General features: G+C 33.6%; 1 long non-coding RNA gene across 1 annotated transcript; it reads left to right on the top strand.

The window, feature by feature from the left end:
• The first annotated feature begins 2,240 nt into the window (after positions 1-2,240).
• Positions 2,241-4,021, top strand: LOC126728987 (uncharacterized). The gene is made up of 3 exons (XR_007656444.1): positions 2,241-2,954; positions 3,262-3,430; positions 3,567-4,021. It is a non-coding gene; the product is annotated as an uncharacterized LOC126728987 (long non-coding RNA).
• Positions 4,022-15,017: the final 10,996 nt, after the last annotated feature.

Here is a 15,017-nt window from a genome sequence, read left to right as displayed (position 1 = left end):
ATAATAGGGCATATTGGAATGGAATATTAGATAAGTGCGAGTGGGAGACTGTACAAGAATTATTTTATGATTCAAACCTCACATGTAGTTGTTGTTATCTAAGAAATTGTTATATCAAATTACAAGGGATACAAATTATTAACTTTTTTCCAAAAGAGTAGAAGAGCCTCAGAGGCCAGTTTCTATTATTTTAATGTGTTGTATGTTAAAATAAAACCTTTGATGTTGATGTATTGTAAAGTGAGTTATTAAAATAGATAGAGTGGCTTTTTAAATGGCAAAAAGCTATTTATTTTAGAAGTTTTGATGTGATTGCTCTAACCTATTTTCCAAAATATTACCTTATAGTTATTAAAATCAAAATCTTACTGAATTTTTTTTTTCATAGAGCGTACTAGTATGCAATTTTCATCCAACTCAGTGTATTCCATCTCAAGTTCCCAATTATTTATAGCATATTCTCTTAGGGTTCATTTGGAATGAGGGGGGGAGGGTGAATGGAAAAGAGTATAGTGGAATTTGGCAGAATATCATGTCATAGAGCATTTCACGTTTCATAGATGAAATATGCCAAATTGAGCATGAACAGAGGAAAATAGGCCTTTTACTATTGGGCTCATTTATGAGCTTTAAAAGGATTAAGACCCAAAAAAGTAAGAAAAAATGGGGAAGGAAGAACTGAGACTTGGACCAAAGGACCTTCAACATTTCAAGTAAACTTTGGTGATTTTGAAAGTATAATTTTGATCTTGAGGTGTTATAAAATTATTCTTCTCTTTCTGAGTTTCAAAATAGCTTTTGAATTACAAAAATCAGACATAAAACGAGATTTTGCGGCCTATTTGAGTGAAAATGAGTCATTTCGGGCCCAAAAAGATTGCCATGTAGTCCAGTGGGCTGGTTCTTTTTCTTTGTTGAATCCAGTTGGCGAGTCAGCCCATATTTAGTCAGTAAAAATCAGGTCAAGGTTGACAATGAACGCCAAACGATTTGACGGATTTGTTATCGAAACTGCATTCTTAAGACGACAAGTCGTTTAGTTAAATTTTAGGTGCATTACTTAAGAATGCGTTGTTTTCTTCTTTGAAAATTTCCTCAAAATTTTCCTTCTTGGATTTGGAAATTTTATGTACAAGCAGGTGATGGAAATTTTGTGTTACTGGAAAAAGTTCAATTTCAAATATATTTTGAGCTATTTTACTTGAATCTATTACGTGACAATTATAAAAATAATTTACATGTAAGTTTAATCACATAACTTTTTTAATAAATTTTATTTGACTTATTTGAATAATAAGTATAAAGTAAACTACATATTTGGTCCTTAGCCTATATTCTAAATCTCAATTTGGTCCCTAACATTTTAGTATTATGTCAAAATAGTTCACGCCGTTAAGTAATGGATGAAAAATATTGATCACGTGGATGATTAAAAAAAAATTATTTTTATGCCAAATAGACAGCCATGTGGACTGCCATATGGCTTACATTAAAAAAATTAAAATGACATGTAAACTATTTTAAAACCTATTGCCATTTTTTTTTTTTTAGAAATAAAAAAAAGGAAGGAAAAATAATGCTATGTTTTAATTTAAACACTTAAATAGGAGTATATATCAGAATACAAAAAAAAAAAAAAAAAAAAAAAAAAAAAAAAAAAAAAAGAAACCACTTTAACAACTGAAATCAACCATTCAAAAATTCTCAATTAGCACAATCTCACACATACCATCTCTAGATTTTCTCTCATCGCCAGCGCCAATTCTTTAGATCTGGGTGGTGGGCATTTATTCCAGTCGCTTGATTGAGCCCAGGGAGAATGATGGGCCATTTGGACTGGAAAGAAGATTCTTGTTGGTGTTGTCTGTTAATGGTTTGTTATTTGTAAGGGTGGAGTTGAGTGTGGTTGGATAAAGGCAGTGGAGGAGGAAGAAGAAGAAGACCATCTTGGACAAATTCTTTTTTTTTTTTTTCCCCGCTTATGTTTTTGGATTTTTTCACTTTTTGATTGTGGTGGTAATGGTGTAATGTTATTGTTTACATGCTTTGGATTTTGGAATTCGGACTTTAAAGTGATGATTGATGATTCCTTCGTGAGGTGCTATGTGGGTGTTGAATTGATGATGATTCCTTCGTGAATTCTTGGGTTATTGCTTTAGAGATGCAAATTGGGAATTTTTTTTATTCCTTATTTAATTCAGATTTCTTTATAAGTTTAAAAAACTAAAATGATATAATAGAATTTAAAACTGAAATGAAATAGGTCATATGGTAGTCTACATGGCAGCCTGTGTGGCATAAAAATAATATATTATTTTTGCTGTTAGCTATATCAGTATTTTTTATCCATCAATTAATGGTCGTAACTATTTTGACACAATACTAAAATGTTAAGGACCTAATTGACACATTTGAGAGGGTAGGAACTAAATTAAAATTCAGAGTAAAGATTAAGAACCAAATATGTAATTTACTCATGCATAATTATAAATAGCGCGCGCACACACACACACACATATATATATTAACTAAATAAAAAGAGGCAATGCCTCTATAGTGTTTTTACACTGTACAACTAGTGTTTTTGTACTGTACATCTACAGTGCAATTTTGGCTTCGTGAGTCCTTTTTTGTCCATTTGTGGAGGGCTAAAAACTCAAACAACGCTACCTAACTGAATGCCTTATCTTCTTCTCCTTCTCTCTACACATATTTTGTTTTCTTCTTTCTTTTCCTCCCAAACCACCGATCTATATTGTGATTCAACTCCTTCACAACCCAGTCTCAGCACCGATCTCTCTCTACTAATCCAGATAAACAAAAAAAAATTGAAACCCAAGAACATTTGTAGCCAATCTGCATGAGAGAAGAGCCAGAAAACAAAAATGGAGCTCAACGCCTCAAACGCTGTTTGTGATCTAGTTGGTGGATGTGCGAGAGATAGACAATTGCAGGTTTGAAACTCTGTTTTATTTACTTATTTTTGGTTTCTGGAACTACAAAATTATTGTTGCTATGAAAATTGGGGACAAATGGAAAGAAATGGAAGGAAATTGAGGATTTTTGGTGTTCGCTTTTAGAATAAAAAATTTGGAGCTCAATTCTCCCAAAATACTAAGTTTTGAGTTTTTGTGCATATTTTTGTGTGAAAGTTTGGTAAACTTAGATGGGTCCGAATATTTAGTATTATATTTAGACTATATGAATGAAAAGTTTGGATTTTTACTCAGGTTGAATTTGTGTTGTGTTTGCTATTTGTAGGTGTTCTTCTTTGCAATTATCTCAGTTCATGAGATTGAAAGTTTGGATTTTTACTCAAATTGAGAGAGGAGCTGTCGAAGTGTCAAACCGCAACCATGTCAAACCATCACCCACCTTCAGCCCAACCTTCTACCACTGTCGTATACCGTCAGAACCACTACCAATACAGGTCTTTTAAACAACAAAAATTGGTTTTAAATATGATTTAGGTTTTTTTTTTTTTTTTTTTTTTGGGTTGATTGTTTTTACTTAGGTATTTGGGTTATTGGTTTTGATTAAGGTTGGGTTATTGGTTTTAATTAAAGTTGAATAGTGAGGAAAAGCAGGGCACGATCGAAGACATCTACAAACCCACTTAGAGAAGAAGCAGAAAAAGTGGAGAAATAATGGAAATGGTTTTTTCAATGTTGGCCTCCATCAAATGTCTGGGGCTCTTTGCAAGCGAGTGTTCTTAGAGTGGAGGATTTTGTGTAGATAAAGCAAATTTGGGTTGGGTGCACTGGCAAATCTATGTACTTTAAAAAAAAAAAAAAATTTTGCTTTGTTTCTTTGGGTTATATATATGTTTTGTCCTTGATAATTGTTAAAAATTTTGTTTCTTTTAATTTAAAGTTGATAACAATTAAAAATTTGGTTGCTTTTGTTTTAAAGGTGTTTAAATTTGTTGAAGAAGTTAATGACGTTCATTGCAGTGGAATACTTGATTTATGTTCATTTCGGATTTTCATTTGTATGAAGCAAATTATGTAGGTTATGGTTTTGTCATTGTTGGAGGATTTGTTTCAGTTTCTCTATGCCATCTTTTTCATTCAATTCTAATTTTTGTCATAAGATAGTCCAAGCATCCTAAGACTCTTATATCAACTTGAATTGCAAGTGCTATAATATATGTGATTCCAATTCTGAATCCAGCTATAATTCTTTCCTAATGTTGGTTGCTAAATTTCAGTTATAGAGATAGGGCTTTTTAGGTAGATTCTTGCTTACCTCTCTCTTTGTTGATGCCTTTTTTTCTTTTTTCTTTTTTCCATCTTTTCATTTGCCTCTTTGTTAGATTGTCACTCTATTCAATGTAGTCTTATTTTGGGAATACAAGATTGATTGAAAATTGAGATTGCCATGAGTATTCATTTTGGTAGGTGCTGCATTAAAAAGTTTTTAATTTTAAGTTAATGAATGAGTCCTTTTTAGAAAACTAAATATCAGGAAAGCTATTAATCTGTTGTGGTTGGTCTCACACTTTTTTCCTTTTTAAAGTCCAGGTTGTTGTTTCTCAAAAAAATAGAAAAAAAGAGTCCAAGTTGTTCAATTCTCTGCAGGTCCACCAAGCTTCTTTCTGTTTCTTATCTTGTGCTTCTTAATGAAGTTTAGGTTAATACCCAATTTCTTATTTTAATTTCTGAATTGTTATTCAGCTTCCTTTGCATTAGAATCAGTAAGTAGAGGTATTTCTTTGGTGTATTTGTAAACTTGTAATGTAAGCCTATTATGGGAATTTGATTGGGCTTCTTATATTGGTGGATATATGCCAATATTTTGCATCATATTTCTGCTTTTTAGAGGGAAAGATACTATTTTCAAGTTCTTTTAAGCTTTATATTATGTTGATTGCTATGTTAAGTTGGTCTGAATTTTGATAATAAACCATATTAACTGTGGTAGTTAAGGTGCTACATGTGTTTTATGTAGTTTAGCATCCTGAAAGTATGTTTTTGGAGTTGCAATATCATTCATATTTTGCATTGGTTTTGCTTTTAGTGGGAAGATAGTATCTTGACAGTTTTTGGAAACTTCATATTATATTGGTTCCTGTATTTAGTTAGTTTAATTTTTATTGGTTTTTAAGGTCAATCTTTGTTTTCCTTTTAAATATATCAGTGAACATGTTGGGAATGAATTGTAGTTTGGGGGTATATGTGATGAGGACTAAATTAATGACTTTTCCATGTAGATTTGCAATAAATTTAGATTATCATCACTTCTTTGACATCCTAGTCTTTCTAATAATGACAACAATGTTGGCAAGTGGCAATGCAAATATTGCTCAACTCAAAATCCAATGGAATGGTAGTTTTTTACATTGTCAAAGTTTTTCTTGTATATAGAATGGTAGTTTTATTTATACCATTGATAATTATGTTATTTTGACTAAGTTGTTCCTATGGTATTCTATTCTATTTTATTTTCGTTGGTTATTTCAATCCAACAAAGTTAGGAACTCTCTTGACACCATTATTCATATGGGAAGAACACCTTAATAACTTCTTCATTCGTTTAGGTGCTTGCAATTTTTTTTTTTCCATATTTGTAGCTGGACTTGATTAAGTAAGGGTTACATATGATTCTTTGTTTGTTTATTTTTTTTATTATTTTGGTTGTAATAAGCTTAATATAATCATTGCATTGAAGTGTTTTTTTTTTTTTTTTTGGTTCTTTCTTATGTTGTTTTTTAGCTCCAAAAGAATGTACTACTATATTTTTTTGATAATCAATGTACTGCTATATATGTAGTATGTAGTTAGATAAGTTAAATATTATGTTATGCTTGGTTAAATGAGAGTTCTTGATGCTCTTTTTAAAGTTCTCTCTAATTTATTAATTTGTGTTGGTTAGTGTTTCAATTTTAAGGATCTAGTGACAAATTGATGCTGTATTTGTACTACTGTTTTACTTGTGGGGAAAATTTGATGAGTTTTCTACATTTCTATTAGCTATAAATGCATAATAGTTTATTTGAAATCTTATATAGATTCTATTTATAGTTATAGGGTCAACATAATATATTCAAAGAAACTCCTATTAATTTTATTTTCCCTGAGTTGTTGAATCAAACATGCATCCAAATTTTGTTTTAAATGGAAATAATGCAACTGAAGATTATTTACCTTTTTTTTTTTTTTGCTAGACTAGGTATGAATGTTTACATTGAATTATATGTACTTGATGGTGCACTCTCCCACATAGATAGCATGGAAGAAAACCATAAATGGGAGTTCTATGGAGTTCTTGAAAACTTGCCTCAATTTATGACTAGGAGTTCTACAATGATTGTATGTAACTCATTATAGAACATGGTGGAAAAATTGGATCTAAAGGAAAGAGGAAACATTTTGGTCAAGATCAAGTGTTACAAATGTCTAAAAGGCTATTATTAGCACATGTTGACAAGTTTGGGGTAAATTTATATTGTAAACACATAAAAATTGGTGCAAAATTTGTAAATTTTTTATTTTTATTTTTATTTTTTTTTGCAAATGTATATAATATTTGTCACTTTTTGTGTGTATACAATGTAAGTTTACATTACAAGTAGAAAGTAAACATATAAAGATCCTTTAAAAAATAAAAAAATAAATAAAGCTCAAACCAAGTTGGTGAACTTGAAGGGTAAAAAAAGAAAAAAAGACAACTCACTAAACCAAAATTACTGTTCAGATTTTTATTGTTCAACCAAATTCTCTAAAGCCTCATTATACGTAATGTAAACTGGATAGTGACAGTAAGAATTCTAAAGTCATGAAAATGTTGTTGTTTGTTGTAATTGCTTTGAATACTTGGGATATATTATGATGGGTGCTTACGAATTCGGAACCTCATGATCTCTTGGTCATCGTTTGTAGCTTGGTCCAAGGGATTCTATTTTTCAGTGCTTCATAAAAAGGATTTGGTCCAACTATACGTGTTATATTTTCCTCATTTTGATTAATGGTGAGCATCATGTATCTTGAACAAGTGTGTCATATTGTTTCAAACTTTTATTTAAAATTTGCGAATACATGTTATTACATTACTTTTCAAAATTTTTGCTATACACTAGCATTGATTTGATTCTATTTTAGTAGTTTGTCTTGCTAGATAGTAGATACAGCTGATTACTTGATTTTGTTCTTTCCTATGTTACATAAAAGAATTTTGTTTGTGAATTTGTATTGTATGTATGGTGCAATAAACAACATTCATTCCTAAATAGGTGGTCCCCTTGTGTAATATGGTGATGTCAACTTATAAAGATTTTACGACTTAAGACAATGGATACTTGAGAGCCTAAACCTTTGGTAGAGTAAGAAGTGTGGACCAGAAATAGAATTAGAAGTATAAGGCGTGAAGAGAAAGATCAATTTTTATGACATAAAATAATATTTTTTCATTATTTCATGACATATAATATATGTGCCTTCTTCAATTGAAATTTATTGTAGATGTGGTATTTATATTATGCGTGAAACCTATAATAGGTTCTACAGTTGATCTTATATCACTATTCAACATACTGGCTAACACGTACCTTGCACGTGTAGCCCAAACTAGTATTATAATAGATTGAAGAGGATGGCCTCGTACATATTCATTGCCATCTCAATTCACATCTTTAGCTTGTGAGGTCCAAACGGAATATTTAGGCCTGGCCCACTTGAAAAAACAGTTTCCCAAACGTCATGTCTCATATCCACACTTTATTTTATAATAATAAATAAATAAATAAAGAATTAAGAAAGCCTCAGCCGGTTTTGTAGTAAAATAAAATCAACGCATGAGTTGCACGAAAACAAATGAGAAATACAGACCAATGGGAAGTTTTGGAGTAAAATCACCCCATGTTCATTATTAAATCAACCAGATCTTTACAAAGTATATATAACGGATCAACACAATTAATACAGTTTCAGCCAAAGAAAAAGAAGATAGAAAGCAAGACATTACAGAGGAGAGAAGAAGCAGAAGCAGAAAATTGCAAACCTAATAACACACACAATTTATTTTTCGTAATCAAACTAACCAACAGAAGCATACCATACCATGGACTTCACTACACTGATCTGTTTCAACTTTATGTGTGAACGTGCATGATTTTCTCCAGAAACAAGCTTTAAAATAACGATGTGATGAAGATGTGACCAGGACAAGTATTTGAGCACCATGTTTGAGGTCCAAAAGCGACGACATGTTTTTTTTTCCCCTGTAATAAACAACAAGAGGAAATTAATTCCATGAATACTGGAACCAACAAGAAAATGGAAATTGTAAATACAAGATGGTTATCTATTATCACCATTCACCTCACCTGATCGAATTAGCAAGGGGAAGAGAATAGGGAAAGGGCTTGTAGCCTCTTGAGCTTATAGGAGCTAAATTAATGTTGCTCCTTTGTGCCTTTGTACACATTATATTGATCTTACAACTTGACTCATGTTTACCAGCATGCTTGGCCAAAACTGTATATATCATGTGGGGCCATATATTGTCGAATATGGTTTTTTTTTTTTTTTTTTTTTTTTTTTTGAGGAACCGAATATGGGGTTTTATAGTACTTTAATCTAATGCTTTGGCGTTGTGCACATGCTATAAGTAGTAGTGTACTTGATAAAGGCTCTAACATAATTGTCCATTGTAATCGCTGCAACTTGCAAGTTCGTTCGAGTGTACGTCCAGTGAAGTTTCCTATCTAAATCTAAATGCTTCTAAGTTCTATAACTTGTATTCGGACTGATTAATATCGGCTAATAGTGGTATTTCCAATTTCTTTCTAAAAGAGAAGGTTTAGTCAGTGGTCCATGATTTGAACTCCCAAAAAAAAAAATATAAACATTGACCCCTCTTCAAAAGAAGAAAACAAAACAAAACAATTTTTTTTTTTTTTTTAAGGAGCTTTAAAAAGTTTAATCAAGATTGTAATCTATATATATATATAAAACCGAAACTTTTGAAGCTCCTACAAATTTCCACATCAGCATATTATTAAAAAAATAACATTTAAAAAAAAAAAAAAAACATAATAACAGTTTTCTAAAACCCGATACTCTTCCTTTCCCTTTCACGCTCTGCCTTTCCCAACACAAACCAAAATAGTACATATGAGCACAGATCCATACCAAAACCAATAATTTCTCATCTCCCTCTTCGTCATCTTCCTCCTCATCCCATAAATTTCTTCAAACACAATACACACCCCAACACAAACCAAACCCATAAATCACCAAAACCAAAATAATCTCATCTCTCTCTTCGTCATCTTCCTCTTCATTCCATAAATTTCTTATTTGTAAGGAAAAAAAAAAAAAAAAAAAAAAGATGACGCAGCAGGGGCTGTTTCTTCTTCTTTTTTTTTTTCTTTTCCTCCTCTTTCTTTTGTCTGTCTCCAGTCTCTATAGTTTCTCTCTTTTTGTTTACATAAACCAAAACAATACATATGAGCACAGATCCAGACCAAAACCAAAATAATTTCCCATCTCCCTCTTCGTCATCTTCCTCCTCATCCCATAAATTTCTTCAAACACAATACACACCCAACACAAACCAAACCCATAAATCACCAAAACCAAAATAATCTCATCTCTCTCTTCATCATCTTCCTCTTCATTCCATAAATTTCTTATTTGTAAGGGAAAAAAAAAAAAAAAAAACAGAGAAGATGAAGACGACGCAACAGGGGCTGTTTCTTCTTCTTTTTTCTTCTTTTCCTCCTCTTTCTTTTGTCTGTCTCCAATCTCTGTAGTTTCTCTCTTTTTGTTTTTGACATTTTGTACTCCTTTTTTTTATGTTTCCAAAGCCTTCACATGATGTTTACCCAAAAAAAAAAAAAAATGCCTCCACGTGACTTGCATTGGGAAAGTAGAAAGGTTTTAATTTTTGAATAAAAGATGGGGTAAAGCCATTAGTTTTTTATTAGCTTTGAGCCCAATGTGATGTGAGACGTGTAGTGACTGATGATATTAATTAAGGAAGTGTTTGGATACCATTTATTTTGTTAAAATTGAAAAATTATTGTTTAAAGTACTATAAATAAAGATAAAAGTTAATTAAAATAGTACAGTAAGGCTTATGAATAGTGTCAAAAAATGCAATAAGGTTCATAAATTGTAACAAAAATAAGTTAAATAGTGAAATAATTTTAATTTTTAATCCTAACCCAAACACAAATCGATTGACATGGAACAAATATCTTAAGTACTTTTAATTCTTATATTATTATAATATAATTATCAATGTTTACTTACTTATATAAATAAATAAGTAATTTTTGGTTAATTAATATTTTTCATTTGGTAATTGAATGTTTAGTATTGACTAAAGGAAAGGGAATTTTGAGATTGTAATCCTAACGTGCAACATTCATTTTTTGTGATAAGAGTTAGATATCTATTAGTATTACGTACGTTAGATATTTATTTGCTTCTTAAATATATCAAATATGACTCTCATTTTCACAAAATGTAAGGTATCATATTCATAAAACTTCACGTAACACTTTCTTTATTTGTGAAAAATTTTCAAATCCATTCCATGGGTTAGTATTAGGTTTTAAGGCTATTTAGCACTGTCATAAGTGATAACTTAACAGCTTTCCCATGCATCGCATGAGTTAGCGACTAGTATCTCATAAAAAACAATAAAAAATTACCAATAGATTATAAAATTTTATAAAACTCCACTTAAATTCATCATTTATTGAGGTAACAGATGACAACTATTTAGTGGTTGTAGTACAATCAATGTGGTTAAATAAATCTCATTATCAAGTAAAAAAAATGGTTTAATTGGAATTTGTCTACTTTTGGATGATTTTTGTTAAAAATTGTTGGTTGAATTGTATATTTGGTTTCTAACTTTTGGTTTTTGTTTCATAATCATGATTATAATTTAAAATGTTTCAAAAAGATCCTTTACAATATTTGATAGATGTAAAATACTAAAATGTTGATGTACAAGAATTCATTAAATCAAAACTACTTCAATGACGTGAAGCCCATGACATGGTAAAAATTATGTTTATGATATCAACATTTTCCATCCATCATAGGTTAATAAGTAGTTTTTGGAATAATTTTGAAAAAAATATGAACTAAAGTGAAATTTAAAAATAAAAAATAAAAGTTAAAAATTGAAAATTGTTTGGTACTCTTAAATGTTAGTCTCTCGTCTCTAGAGAGTTATTCGAATCGGCAATAGTGGGTTTGCCCAAATTTCTCATCATAATGGCCCAAAAGAAATCAACATGCACCCGGATGAACCAAACCAAAAAAAAATATTCTAGTTGGGTTAAAAAAAATTGTGAGACGTGATAAAGTTTGGGCTACTCATCTGCTCTTGTTTTCGGTAAGACCCAAAACTTTGGACTGGATGCTATATTTATAGGCCACACCATTTCGCAAAAAATAAGATGATAAAAGTGACCAGACCCATGTTTCTTTGGGGCTTCTTTATTGATGTAGAACAAACAACACATGCATTCCTGGAGTAGTAGGGGCGTAGGAAGTCACAACGTAAGATCAAAGGGGGGTGCCAGTAGGGGCCATCGGAGTAACAGTGTTGGAATTTCATGAAATTTGGCAGGTTGAAGGGAAACGGCATTCTGATCCAGACTCATAGCCATGAACGTCGCCGAAATTTAGGCGAATTCCTTCATTAAGGCCCCGAAAACAATGTTTTTGCTATTTATAGTAATATTTGTTTTTCCTTAATAACTTTTAATTTAAAAGTCAGAATAAGGTCCCGTTTATTTTGGGATGACCCTTAAGGTTAGTAGTTTATGATTTTGCATTTAACTCAATTTTGCCATTTTTGGTAAAATTCGGTATTTTTGTGACCTAATCGCATAATTAGGGCGAATTAGGGTTTTTAGATGTTTTTCTCAGTATTTATATGTTTTGTAGCTGTCAGTGGCAAATTAGACTATTATCAATAAACACAAACGTTTGTCAAAATTTTCTTCTGGTGGATTCCAGTTTATTTCTCCTTGTGGATTCAAGGAAACCCCTCGTGGATTCGAGGTTTACTACCAGGAACTAACAGTTTAGTTTCTGTTCCATCGAGAGAGTATCGTGTGTGCTTTCTCTAGGCTTCCACGACATCAGTTGGTATCAGAGCCTTGACTTACCCTAGTTTGATGGCTAACCGACGAGACGGTGACCACCACAACAATGACGGCGGTGACGACGTCAACAACCCAGTCCTCACTAGGGCTGAGTTCCTTGATTTTCGTGATGAAAATCAACAATTTTGTGATTCAACCCAGCAGACTCTGCACCAGATTTAAGAAGCGCTTGCTACCTTGCTTAACCGAAACCGTAATCGCGATGACGAAGAGCGACGTGATAACCGAGCGCGTGGCCCTCCCCATCGTGGCCCAAACCGGAACAGGCAGCAAGACTACCATGAAGAAGACAGTGAAGATGAGGAGTATGCAGAGAGAGTCCTTGGAAATCATCATGTTCCCGCGAGGGATAATGGCTGAGATTATCAGGAGCAGAGGGACTATCGGATGAAAGTAGAGTTACCATCCTTTAATGGTAATGTCTCCATTGAAGAGTATCTAGATTAGGTCAGTGAGGTGGAAAAGTTTTTCGATTATATGGGTACAGCAGATGACAAACAGGTGTGTTTGGTGGCCTACAAATTGAAGGGAGGAGCATTTGCCTGGTGGGATTGTGTTCAGTTAAACCGTACCCGCGAACAAAAGCTTCCAATATGATCATGGAGGAGAATGAAAAGATTAATGGCAGATCGGTTCTTACCACCAGATTACCAGCAGGAGTTGTTCAAGCAATACCAGGATTGCAGGCAGGGAACCCGGACAGTTAATGAGTACATCGAGGAGTTTGACAGGTTGGCAAATCGCAATGATTTGGAGGAAACTGAAGATCAACGGATATCCAGATTTGTACCCGGGTTGCGAGTTTCCATCTGAGGTCAGGTATCCCTACAAACCCTATATACTTTGAATGAGGCTTTAACCTTATAAGAAAATAGAATATCAGCATCTCAAGGTAGGTTCGAAGTTTTCCAACCACAATTTGGAGTCCTCTAGTTCAACTGCCAATAAAGGTAAATAGCCCATATTTACACCACGATCACAACCCATGGTTAGGGAGAATAGTGGTGTTAACCAATCCACAGTGGCAGTAGCAGGTTCCGCAGCCCAACCGATAGCGAATGCCAACCCTTATGCTAGGCCAACTGGGAATAAGTGTTATAGGTGCGGAGAACCAGGACATTGATCTAGTACTTGCCTTAAGCGAGCCGCAGTGAATCTGGTGGTGGTAGAAGAGGGCGAGGTAGAAGGTGAACAGGAGGGTGAAGAGGTGTATAATGATGCTGATCTGTATGCCTATGATCCCAATAAGGTCCAAGAGGATGAGGAAGGCGTGCCATTAGGGTAGTCTTTGGTGCTTCAGAGGTTGTTGCTCACACTAAGGGTGGAATATGGTGATCAGCGGAATGAAATATTCCGAGCACAACGCACCATCAGTAAGAGGGTCTGTGATTTGATCATTTACAGTTGCAGTGTAGAGAACATTGCGTCGAAAAGTTTGGTTACCAAGCTGGGACTGAAAACAGAAAAGCATCCCTCTCCGTACAAGATAGGTTGGATCAAGAAAGGTACGGAAACTCTTGTTACTCAATGATGCCGTATTACTTTTTCTATGGGTAAATTTTATGTAGATGAGGTAGTTTGTGATTTTGTTGAAATGAATGCATGCCATTTAATACTGGGTAGACCTTGGCAGTATGATGTAGATGCTACTCATAGGTGTAAGGATAATGTGTATGTGTTTTTTAAGAATGGTAGAAAAATTGTCCTTGGTCCTATTAAGGAAGGCAGTATACCCAAAACTTCTAAAGTGGAGGGGAAGCCAGCACTCCTCATAGTGAACAATGAAGATGAATTTGATAGGGAGTGTAAGGAGTTGAAACAGATATATGCTGTAGTGGTGACGGATGGCGAGCCAAAGAAGATTGCTATAATACCAGAGGCAATCCAACCATTAATCAAGGAGTTTGAAGTGCTTTTTCCAGAAAAGCTGCCTGTAGGTTTACCACCAACGCATGACATTCAGCATTGCATTGATTTAGCTCCTGAGGCTAGTCTACAAAATTTGCCACATTACAGAATAAATCCTCAAGAAGGTTAGATTCTACAAGGGCAGGTGGATGAGCTTCTGAGCAACGGGTAGATCAGGGAGAGTATGAGTCCATGTGCAGTACTGGCCTTGTTAACACCAAAGAAGGATGGGAGCTGGCGCATGTGTGTGGATAGTCAAGCCATCAACAAGATCATAGTCAGGTATCGATTTCCTATTCCTCGACTAGATGACATGTTTGATATGTTGAGTGGGTCCAAGTGTTACACCAAGCTGGATCTCAAGAGTGGGTATCATCAAATTCGAATCTGACCTGGAGATGAGTGGAAGACAACTTTTAAGACAAAGGAGGGGTTGTATGAGTGGATGGTAATGCCTTTCGGGTTGTCCAATGCTCCCAGCACTTTCATGAGACTTATGAATCAGGTATTGAAACCATTTATTGTAAAGTTTGTGGTAGTTTATTTTGACGATATCCTGATTTACAGTAAGATAGAAGCAGCCCATTATAATCATGTGCAAGAAGTATTAGCAGTGTTGCAGGCCAATGAGTTGTATATCAACTTGAAGAAGTGCAGCTTCTTGACTGATAAGTTGCTATTCTTAGGGTATGTGGTTAGTGTAGAGGGGATTCATGTTGATGAGGATAAGGTCCGTGCAGTCAGAGAATGGCCAACCCCAAAGACAGTGAGTGATGTGCGAAACTTCCATGGGCTAGCAACCTTCTATCAGAGGTTTGTTCGAGATTTCAGTAGCATAGTAGCTCCTATCACTGAGTGTTTGAAGAAGGGGAAGTTCTTATGGGGAAAGGAGGTAGAACAAAGCTTTGCCTTGATCAAGGAAAAGTTGAGCACAGCCCCGGTTTTGGCATTGCCCAACTTCGATAAGGTGTTTCAG

This window comes from Quercus robur, chromosome 5, assembly GCF_932294415.1.
Source record: "Quercus robur chromosome 5, dhQueRobu3.1, whole genome shotgun sequence".
Taxonomy (NCBI): domain Eukaryota; kingdom Viridiplantae; phylum Streptophyta; class Magnoliopsida; order Fagales; family Fagaceae; genus Quercus; species Quercus robur.
Note: the sequence above shows the minus strand (reverse complement) of the source record. Positions and strands in the feature narration are given on the sequence as shown.